At 32.4% G+C, this 11,561-nt stretch overlaps 1 long non-coding RNA gene and 1 pseudogene across 1 annotated transcript; both read left to right on the top strand.

Annotated features, from left to right (window-relative positions):
- The first annotated feature begins 2,063 nt into the window (after positions 1-2,063).
- Positions 2,064-6,136, top strand: LOC142521321 (serine/threonine-protein kinase STY46-like; annotated as a pseudogene).
- Positions 6,137-6,138: 2 nt separating this feature from the next.
- On the top strand, positions 6,139-8,887 carry LOC142521182 (uncharacterized). The gene is made up of 4 exons (XR_012814091.1): positions 6,139-6,465; positions 8,243-8,296; positions 8,367-8,501; positions 8,577-8,887. It is a non-coding gene; the product is annotated as an uncharacterized LOC142521182 (long non-coding RNA).
- Positions 8,888-11,561: the final 2,674 nt, after the last annotated feature.

Raw genomic sequence — 11,561 nt, 5'->3', positions numbered from 1 at the left:
AAAAAACGCATCATACATTAAAAAACTGCAGTGTACATATCTTTTGTGTCTGCCTTTTTGCAACAAACGAGTGCATATATTTTTTCATTCCATTTCATGAGAAAAATAACTTTAAATATTACTGTTAATTTCAATTAGATGAGCTTATATGTGAATTATATGTGATATGAGTTGTCTGTTAAGATGAATTTCAAAACTTAAAGTAATAATTTAAGGTTTTGGTTAACGAGCTTTAATGTATCTGATAGGTTGTTGATCTTTTTAATATATAGAAGTCAAAATAAAATTTATATTTTTATGATGTGTTAAAACAGAATATCAAAAATAACGATATAAATTATCTATATATTGGTCATGATCTCCGGATCGCACGTTATCATGTTTCATATTCTTTACCCTGTTATAGAAATTAGATCCGGAGATAAAGCTAAAGGATTATCTCAAAGAAAAAACGTGTAGATATCAAAGCGCACATGTGCACCTTAGGTGGCTCGAGAGAGCCAAGCGCGCAGGGGCGTGGATCTAGGGCGTCCTCGCTCGTGACCTTTGAAAATTTCAAGAAAAATTTATTATTATTTTTATGTTTCAAGTTTTTCGGTTTAAGTTTAAGTTTTCAATTATTCAAATAATTATAATTTTGTATATATTTTAATGGATTGGTTGAAACAAAATGTCAGCAGCTTGACACGTGAGAAACTTCTCATGACGTCACTCATATCAGTCTTATCTTTTGTTTTACCTTTAGCATTTTCCGCAATAGAGACGGTATCACTATTTAAGATCTAATGTCACTCTTTTATTGTCGAACTAGCTAACCAAATCAAGCAACGCAACGTCAGTAACTTGAAGCTCAAGAACTTCTTAAGATGTTACCCATCTTAATAATACTAACTTTAAATAGTCAAAGTTTGTTTTTGACATAATAAATTAAATTTGTTTGTTTGTTTGTTTTTTTTACTTTTGGTCAAATAGTGAGTGTATTAAAATCAAATTTTAACAAATTATTCGACTAAAATCTAAAACGAAGATCCACTAAATTTATATAGTAAGACTTTCCCATGTTACAATCTTATTTATTCAACTAAAGCATACTTCAAGTGATATTTTTCATTGCGCTTCACGTCACCATACTTCCAACATTATTTTGACAATGATTCCCTTCGGATTTCAAAGAAAAGTACGAGAAAATTTCAAAAGTTTTGGCTAAATATTTGAGCATATTTTATAATTTATTTATTGATTTTTTTAACTCATTATGATATATTAACTTGAACAATATTTGAAGGATTTTCAAGAATTTTTTACATGCATCCAACCAAGTCTATTTAACTTGCATCACAAAGACGGCTAGTTTGTATGGGGTTAAAAACAAAATTTCCTTTATTTATATTCCAAATACCCTATTACGGAGCAATTTTTTTTCTTTTTCATTGGACGAGTGATCGAATTGTGATGTTTGAATTCCTGTATGTTTTAAAATATTTGTTTTGTAGTATTATCACTAGCTATACTTTCTGGTAAATAACAAATAATCGATCTTATAATTGATATCAAAAGTAATTATTTTACATGTTTGTTTCCCACAAGTTGTAAGCTTGTGTGGTAATTAAATTGGGAAGAGAATGAGATAGTAAACATTTGCTTATAAGGGAGAATGATCAAAACGTTGCTCTTTGATCTGTTATGCGTTGTAAAATATCGAGTTGTATCATTATCATAGGTTGTATAACTTTTTTATAAATCGTATCTATCGAATATCAAATATAAAATAAAAGAATTAGCTCTACAAGTGAACTAATTGGTTGGGCTCTAACGTGGACATTTATTCTAATTCGACAAATTCTTTAAAACAAACGATTTTTTAAAATATATTATTCAAAAAAATGCTAAAATGATAGAGCTTCATTAAACTAAAACGTTCAATAATTAAACTCCAAGAATTTAGAAGCAAAGCTAAGCAGAGAATCTATGCTAAGTTTGTATAAGATTTTCGTGTGAACATTTTATACACAAAAATAAATAAATCGAGAGCATTTCTTTTGATCCATGGCAGCAAAAACATCTTGTAAAAAACAAAATAAAAATTGAGAGTACTTCAACTCACCCAAGCTATTAGAATCCATGGCAGCAAACATAAAACTGTGGATTTTCCCTTTTTTATAATCAATATTAATTATTGAAATTTTGATCAGCCCGTTTCACTTTCAGTTCATGCAAACTGCTGTAAAGAATATGCATACATAATATATATATCACGATTGATACATTTCTTACATCACTCCCCACGCCCCTATCCACTTTCCTTTTTATTTGGAATCTGAATCAAAGTGCATATTCTTTGAGTTTTATGTTTTGTATCTTTTTGGGTTTTTGTTTTTTCTTGTGGAAGTGAAGGTTTGATGGGTGACAGTGAGAGCTGTAGCAGCAGGGCATCGGAGTGTTCGCCGGGTAAGTGCCGGGAAAGAAGCCTGAAAGTTGAAGTATTTCAAGAAGTGCAGCATAGATTGAAGGAATTGGACGTGGAAGAGGCTGCGCAGCCGGGGTTTGAAGATGAGTTGTGGGTTCATTTTTGTATGCTTCCTCTTCGGTAAAGTTTCAATCTTTGCTCCTCTTTTTTTGGGATATTTGATCGTTGAAAGTAGGCCAGGCCATATGTGTTTTGGGGTTATTTTTGGCTTATTTGATCAGCTTTGGGAAAGTGGAGATGGAGAAGCGAAATGATTTGTTTGGTACTTGGGCTGAGAATTTGAGTTTAGTGACGAATCAAAAACATATAAAATTGAAATTCCATGGTTGTAGTGCATTTTAGTAGTACTTATTTAGTAAAATTGGAACTCCTTTATGGTTTAAGTTGATTTATTGGAGCCCTTTTGTTTCTTGCAATGAAAATTTATGTACTTGTACTTTGTGTTGGCATGTTGCTTAGTACTTGCATGCTTGAGGCGATCAAATTTTTTTTGCTTGGATTAGTGATGTTTGTGGGAGTATTTTTGTGTTTAACAGTAGGCAAAGTCATAGTTGACGAAGAAACATAGAGATGTGCCTTATTGAACTCTGGAAACTGTGCATCAGTGATTCAAATGTTGCGAGAATGTTGAGATATGGCTGGATTTAGTGGGTACCGATAGACTAGATTTAGAAGCAATTCTTATGGAGCTTGAAATGGTTTCATTACGACCAATTGCCCTGCTTTAATATTGTAGTTATGCGTTGGATTTGAACACTGAAAGGGCAAAGGATGTTCTGATGCACAAGAAATTGTTGCACATGGCACATGATCCTCTCACTAGACCTGCAGTTGAAGTCCGCCTCGTGCAGGTGCATAATACTTTAATTGTTCTTAATTCTTTATGACTAGAGATATAGTTTTGGATTATAGCGATGCTTATTGCTATTAGGCCTACATTCTTCGTTTTCTTATGGATTCATGCAGAGTAAGGTACTATGTGGTTGATATGATCTAAACTTTTCTCCGTTTCATGTCTTAATGCTTGATATATAGCTTCATGAACAACATTTTTTCCAAATTTTTTGTGCTGGTAAAGAAGCAAATTGACTGATGGGATCAATGCTTTAAAGTATGAGCTAGTGGACTGACATTTACATCGTGCATAAATTTGAGAGCAATACAAAGTCCTAAAGTGAAAATTTTTTATTTAAATCTAAAGTTTTGTATTTAGTTTAAATTTGGAAGTTAATTTTTCTATTCGCGTTTCCTGTAGGCCTCCTATTTGAGTTAGTCAAATAAATATCCATAGTTCATGCAATGCAGGTTCATCCTATGTCTGATGGGAATCCTGGTGAGGACTCCTCTGTCCATTCAAGATTCACTAACGAAGGGGATAGTCTATTTGGAAAGTAGGAAATTAATTATGTAAACATGCATCCAAAAAGTGCTTTTTTTTCCCTGGACAAAACGAGGTAAAAAGTGCATCTGATATTGAAGTCCTTTGTTTCGATTTGCAGTCTTCATCCTCCACCGGCATTTGGGATGTTTGCAAATACTGATCTTTCATATGAAACCGATGAATCTGATGCTCCTGACAGGCATGGCTCTATGAGTAGGAAATTGCAGTTAACTCGGTAATATTCTGAAAGATTTTGATCTATATTGAGTTTTTAGAATGTGTAATTTTTCTCTTGAACCGTCAATTTTACTATGGTTTTTTCAATGTGTATGGGCTGGGATGTGATTTTTTCAGGCAACAGCTTGAAATAACAATATCAACGAAAGACAAAACTAAGCTCCTTAATGGGGTAATGTCTCTTCATTCTGAACTAGTTAAATGCCTGTGGATACCAGTAATTCTCTTATCCTATACACCATTTAATGAGTACATAAACTTTCATGAGCCTTTTATTTATTCATAAATGAGATTATGATTGTCATTGCTTTCCTGTGACTGGAGATTGTATTTTCGATGGGGGGGTTACATGATAATTCTAATTTTATTCCTTCATTGGGTATTTTGTACTGTTTCCATTCACTAATTCTAGAACTTTGATTATGTTGAAAGATGATCCACCCGTGTCACTGTTTCTTGTGACCACTCTCCAAAATCTACAGCCATATATTATTTATTTTGATAACTGTGTATCTGAACCATATTTACAGCTGACTTGCCTGATGTCTGAGATTGGGTTGAACATTCAAGAAGCACATGCTTTTTGCACAATAGATGGTTACTCATTAGATGTCTTTGTTGTTGATGGCTGGGAGCACGAGGTATTTATCTTTTATCTGTGTTGTTTGCTATTTGTACACCACTCATAAGAGGCAATTCAACATTTTAATTACTGGGAATATTAGCATGTTTCGCGAAATAAACTTCAACATCCATGAACTTGCATGCATATGCTTCCATTAAATTCTCAGTGTTCATGAATTATTTTATGGATCTTGGTTTGTGTCATTCTATTCACTGAAGGAAACACTGAAGAAGCAGTTGTTGAGGATGAGGACGAGGACACGAGTACTTGTCCTCGTCCTTGAACTAGGGACGTTCAGGAAGAACGACCTTACAATAAGATTTTTAAACTTGTTTTTATAGAATTCGAGGTGTTTTTTTCCCATTATTTCTCTTGTCTCGAAAATCTACCTATTAGTTCGACTCAGTCCTTTTTTGTTGCATTCTTCTAAACTCTTTTATCCACTAATATTAAATTCTGATACAGTGAGATTATCCTACGTAGATTCTTGCTCCTGGAATTTGTTGCAATTTATGATTTTAAAAAAGAAGAATGTGTTACAACTTTTAACTTTCTTGTTTTTTGCAACTTTTTAGGGCATTGAAGAACTAAGGAATACACTGGTTAAAGAAATTTCAAGCATTGAGGTGTCAAGCTATTCAAATTTGCATAGAAAGCATCATATGTTTTACTTCAAGCTTTTTCTCATATCTCAACGCAGAAACAGTCGAATTTCAAACAAGAGATCAAGGCTCCTATGCAGTACCATGTGGGATCACCTTTGAATGATGTCTGGGAGATTGATTCAGCTTGCTCACGTTTAGACATAAGATTGCTTCAGGATCGAACGGCGACATGTGAGTTTCATTTCTCTTGCTTGTTTTTTCTTTAGTGATTCTGTTGGCTCAAGATATGTCTCTCTTTTTGCCCCCAAATGAACACAGGTTCAAGGGTGTGTTTCACAGTCAAGATGTGGCAATCAAGGTGCTTAGGACCGAATGCCTTAACGAAGACATACAAAGAGAGTTCACCCAAGAAGTTTACATATTGAGGTTTACGTTTTATCAAGCTTTGGTGTAATTCCTTCATCACGTTCAGTCATTTGCCTCCAAATTTCATCCAGGCATTCAAATTTTTTACGCTTACTTTAGTGTCTTGAAGAAATGCTAAAGATTGGATGACATGGCTGTAACCGGCCATTATGATGTCTTGCCAATGTCATTTAAATCACTCTGATTGTTGTTTTTTGTATTTTAATTGTTTTATGTGTACTTAATATTTTCTATCCCCAAGATGTTGCCTGCATGTTACTGAACACGATGTAACTTTAGCTTTCTTCAAACAAGAGATTACTTCAATTTCTTCTGCCTAAACCTTTGTCTTTCGGCTATTCAGGAGAGTGCGGCACAAAAATGTAGTACAGTTTATAGGTGCATGTACAAGACCTCCAAGAAAATTCTTTGATCTGTCAATTTGATTCAAAATATTGTATCCCTTTGGATTTGTGTTTTAATTACAATTAGCTTGTGGCATACTAATGTTTAAAGGTCTGTTTATCCCGTTATAATGAAAACGAAATATTATTGGTGTGATATTGTCAGTCCCTTGAACTAGGGGTCGGCCCATAAATTTTTCTTAGTGCTGCCCTTGTATTTACAAGTGCAGAACTTGCTGTTTTGAGAGAAATATATGAAATTGGAACATAGATTTTCATTTAGAGAGGAAAGCGTCTGATTCAGCTTCGGTGTTGTGCTCTGGGAGCTCCTGACTGGAAAGGTACTTTTTTTTTTTTTATAGCAATACATATATCAATAGATGGACCCAAGATTTGTGGCAATTCAATGTGTTTGGGGAGAGAAATTCTATTTTGCAAAAGATTATGTATATCCAAAAATTCAAATTGAGTGGGGGCAATCGTCATCCGCAGTGTTTCATCACTGAACTTCTGTGAGTTGCAATTATGCTCAAGTCAGGTTAATTTGTGTGAGAACCCAAATTTTTGGACACGTAATTAATTAAATATAGACATGTATAAGAATTTATTTTCGAGTTATAATAAATTCGAAAATATAAATAATACATGGAAATCGAAATCCGGTGCAAGATACACGATAAATTAAGGCTGGACATCTACTAAATTTGGAAGAAAATATTACACACAAGGTAGATTTTCTCAACAAGGTAGCATCCTAATATTTAAGGAATGAGTATCTCGATAATTATGGAATAATTATCTCGAAATTATGGAAGAAATATCAATCGAATTATGGTAGGATTTTTACATCACCCTTATAAATAAGAGGACCCTCTCATTCAGAATTTACATGAATTTTTCGAGTTCCTCCCCAAATTTTCGAAATTTTGCTCCTAAAATTCTGCACGAGTCATCAAAATTCTGTTCAAGTTCAGAAATTCGTTTCTCTCACTCGGGTGCCTGGAATCCGATCTCCGCCGTTCAGAATATGCTTCGGTATGTTTCACATAACATATCCAAATTTCAGCAAAATCCAACGATTAGTTTTTTGTTTATAGACTTTGAAAGAAAACTGCTCAGATTTTAGGCGGGAATTCAGCATACCTACGTTTTTTCTGTATGAACAGGCCTAAACGACTTCCAAACCCGATCTTCACCGTTCATGATATATTTAACGTACTTGTGAACGTACTGTAAAATTTTGAGTCCGATCCAACGGTAAAATAAGGCGCAATGAATTTTTCAAGACGGCTGATTTTTCGGTAGATGTGCTGCTGCGTTTTCGAGGGGTTGGTTGCATGATTCTTCTATAGTTTCAGAGTTCTTCACGTTTTCTTCCAGTCTAAGGTAAGTGGGCTTGTTTTAAAGATTAAACTTTCGTTTATGCATATTTATTTCGTTTTTTTGAAAATACGGTCGAGTACGTTCTTCTTCTACTCCGTTCTTGTGTTGGTTGTCATACGGTTTTGGGCACTGTGAGGATTCGACTGTATATGGGTGGGAATCCCAACCATGACGTACCCTTACGCGGTGGGGGACATAACCGCTATACGGCCTCGCCCCCTTAGAGGAGTAAAAATTAGGGACTGATATCAGTAAACCATAGAAAGTGGATGAATCTCAGTGCTGGTAAATGTTATCCATGTGATATGAATGATGTTATGTAAGTGCAAGTCATGTGATTTTCGAAATTATGCATGTTGTTATATTGTGCTCGAACGGTCCTCACTTGCTGAGTGACGACCATATCACTCACCCCTTACTCTACTCTCCCCAGATAAATCAGAAAAGAAAATCGAGGAGGATGAGCAAGACCAGTTTTGGGGCTGATAATAAGATGATTCAAGAAGTTTATTTTAGTTTTGGCTTAGTAAGTTGTAAAAGATTCCGCATATTATTTTTTTCATTTTAAGAATCTACGTTGTAAAGACAATCTTCTGATTGATTACGAGTAATAAACTGGTTTTTGGTTTATACTGTACTACGAGGCTTGTTGTTTTCAATTGTGTGGTTGTAAAACAACGTCGGTGTCAACTAACCCCGGTCTCGGGGTGTGACAATTTGGTTTCGAAATGCCAGCTTCCCCATGCAAACATGACTCCATTACAGGCAGAAGTCTGTGTCGCCCAGCAGGTAATATTTTCATGCAAGGAAATAGCTTTCTTTTCTAAGAAATATTGAAGCTAAATGCCAGTTTCTTTAGGGTCTGAGGCCAGCAATACCAAGAAACACGCACCTGTTGTTGGTCGAATTGCTCGAGAAGTGTTGGCAGCAAGAACCATCTCTGAGACCGGAGTTTTCTGAAATCACAGACATATTGCAATGCATGACCAAAAAGGTAGTAGTCCCTCTCTCTCTACCGTCTTTCGTTCTTAAGTTGCTTGCTGGAAATTTATCCGTTCTCTTTGAAAAGATTTTTGAAGAAGAAAGGGCTACGAAAAGGAGAAATCTGGGAGAATCATGTCAAGGTAATGGATGAATAACCATTGGAGATGAAAGAAGGCAAAAATCTCTACATGGTATTTTTAGTTCTTTTGTGAAGATTTGGAGCAAAAGATATACCTGTATGATGGCGAATTTTTTGTGTATATTCGAAGTCACTTTTTTGCCAAAAACATGTATTTTATGAAAAAAGAAGATCATAACTTTAGGGTTGATAATAAATTGAATTTTGCTGTGTTTGTTTGATACTTGAATCTCTTCGAGTATACATGCTCTTGAACATCTGTTTGTAAGAATGTTTCCTTTTCTTTTTTCTTTTTCTAAAAAGAAAACACCGCTGAAATATATATTATCAGGTTTTATGAAAAAACGGGGGGTTGGAAATTGTATTTTTTTGTCACGTAATTTGCATATTTTTTTTTATTTTTAGTCATATTGTTGGACAATTCACGATTTAAATACTAATTTATATTGTTTTTTCTTCTGTATTTCAATATTTTATTTCTGTGTTGGAATGTTATACTAATTTACTCTATTTTTTTTCTTTGTATTTCAATATTGTCACATATATAGTTTTTTATCGGTGTGATAAATTTATAATTAAATACAATTAGAAAATCAATTAAAATTTGATACATATAATAACCAATTATTGATCTAACAGAGGCACTGAGAAATATTTATGCAGAATTGATCTTTGTCATTTTATCAAAATTTATAGTTAATATTAATGATGTAACTCAAATATTTTAAATCGGACGACAGCTCAATCATCACGTTTCGATTGTTCTACTCAGTACTAACAGTTATTGTACCAAACAATTTATCTTATTTTCATATATGGAAAATTAAATTTCAGGTTCCTAAAAAAATAAAAATAAAATAAAATGTAAGAAAGAAAGAAGACCCACTTTAATTTTGATTCATTCGTCTTTCTTTTTTTTTTTTGTCAATTTTTTTTAAATTCTACATTAATTATATTATATATATATAGTATAAATATTTATATAATTCATGAAAAATAAAGAAAACAAAACGTATAGAAGGAGACTTATTTTTATTAATAAATGGTCGAGGCTCACGTGTATTATACAAACTTAATAACTTATTATATATATTAAATACACCGACTAAAATAAATGTTACATAAAATATAATTATAGGCTAATTCATAGTAATTATAAATAAAATAAATAATATTATTTAGGGCAAATTAGTATTTATCTAATCACACTACAAAAATATAAAGTTTAAAAAATTTAAGATCAAAAGTAAGATTTTTATGTTAGTTTATATTATGTTTTTTTTTTTAACAAAATATATAATATTTTCTCTAGTAATTGACAACATGATATTACGTGAACTCTATTCATTTTATGTAAATAAACACCAAATACTAAATTTAATTATTGCGTATATTGATATAAAAATTATCAACATAAAATTTTTAAATATATGTATCATACAACTCAGGCAAAAATCAGCCAGAATTTTGACAAAAAAAATAGAAAATAATCTTTACAAAAATAAACTTGTGTTTTACCTTGCGTTTGTGTTAGATTTAAAATATCATTGGTTTTGATGATAACAAATAGTTTCGAGTTTTTTTAGGGTCTAACTGATATTTATATATATTTACAGGTTTCTAACTCGATGCCAAGTCAAGCCGGATTGCATTCTCGTTGAAATGATTATATCAAGTTGTTCCACTTCAATCTGCAATCCAACCAAATCGCATTAGTAGATCAAGCCGCAGATTAATTCTAGACGGACATTTCATGAGCTAAAGTACAATGACACATCGTACACAATATCCTACCAATTTTCGATTGACAGAAATGTTTTCTTATATATCAAGAGTCAATCGACTTTTCAGAAGTCGAAGTACCCAAAGCCATAAAAAGGAAAAAAAATGGACATTAAATGTAATGTACTGTGAAGAGAAGTTGATAATGTCATCTTGTCGAATGTTAGTGCATTTGAAATTTTTCCGACCGTTGGAGAATTTCGATTATAAATATGTAGATTCAAGATTGAAGAAACAAGAAGAATGAAGTCTTTACAATCTGCAGTATACAAAATTTCGTGCATTCTATTTCTTTCAAATATCAAGTTGTTCACTAGCTAGCACATACTTACATTTCATATCAAATCATCAAGGTTCAAATTGTGTCATTTCACCGACTCTAGCTATTCAAAGCTATCAGAGTTGCGTCGCATCTGTCTGAACCAAAAGGTTCCAATGACAGTCAGACTTATTTACAACTTTGTTTGAATTGTCACTAAAAGTTTCGATTTAGGCACTGATAAATGCTAACTGAAGTGAGTTTGTACAAGGGATGTATAAATCAAAGTCTTTTAGTGGATCCATTCTTAAGTGTAAGAAAGAGTGACATATGAGTTGTTAATATCCAAACATCCATAAATATCGTGTCTCATTTACTAACACTTTAATATTTATGCCTGCTTTATTGTTCCTATCTAGTCATTTTGTTAAACATTTGCGTACATTGAATATAATGTACCACTAGTTTAGTCGTAACATTTGCGCATTCAAAATCTTTTGAATGGTTCAGTAACTTATAGCGTTCAAAAAAATATATTAAAAACTAATAATTGTCGAGACCGAATAATTATCTAAATTCCGACTACAATGTTCATTCGCAAATTAGAGATCATATATAAATAATTTTTCGTAAAAAACTATTTTTTTTAAAAAAATGTATGAAGACCGAATTTACTAATTAAATTTCATTTTCGTTTCGGTCTTTAATTCCGTTATATATATATATGTTGTTTTAGTTGATGATTATTTGTTCATTATAAGTCTGCTCCATTCAAATAAATAATATATATATATATATATATATATAAAACTAATTGATCTAAAACAATCACATAATAAATGAATTTACACATATATATTTTTAAGGAAAATTTGTTTTAGACCTGTAAG

Source organism: Primulina tabacum, chromosome 12 (assembly GCF_025594145.1).
Source record: "Primulina tabacum isolate GXHZ01 chromosome 12, ASM2559414v2, whole genome shotgun sequence".
NCBI lineage: Eukaryota > Viridiplantae > Streptophyta > Magnoliopsida > Lamiales > Gesneriaceae > Primulina > Primulina tabacum.
The sequence above is the reverse complement of the archived record's forward strand: the minus strand, read 5'-3'. Positions and strand labels throughout refer to the sequence as shown.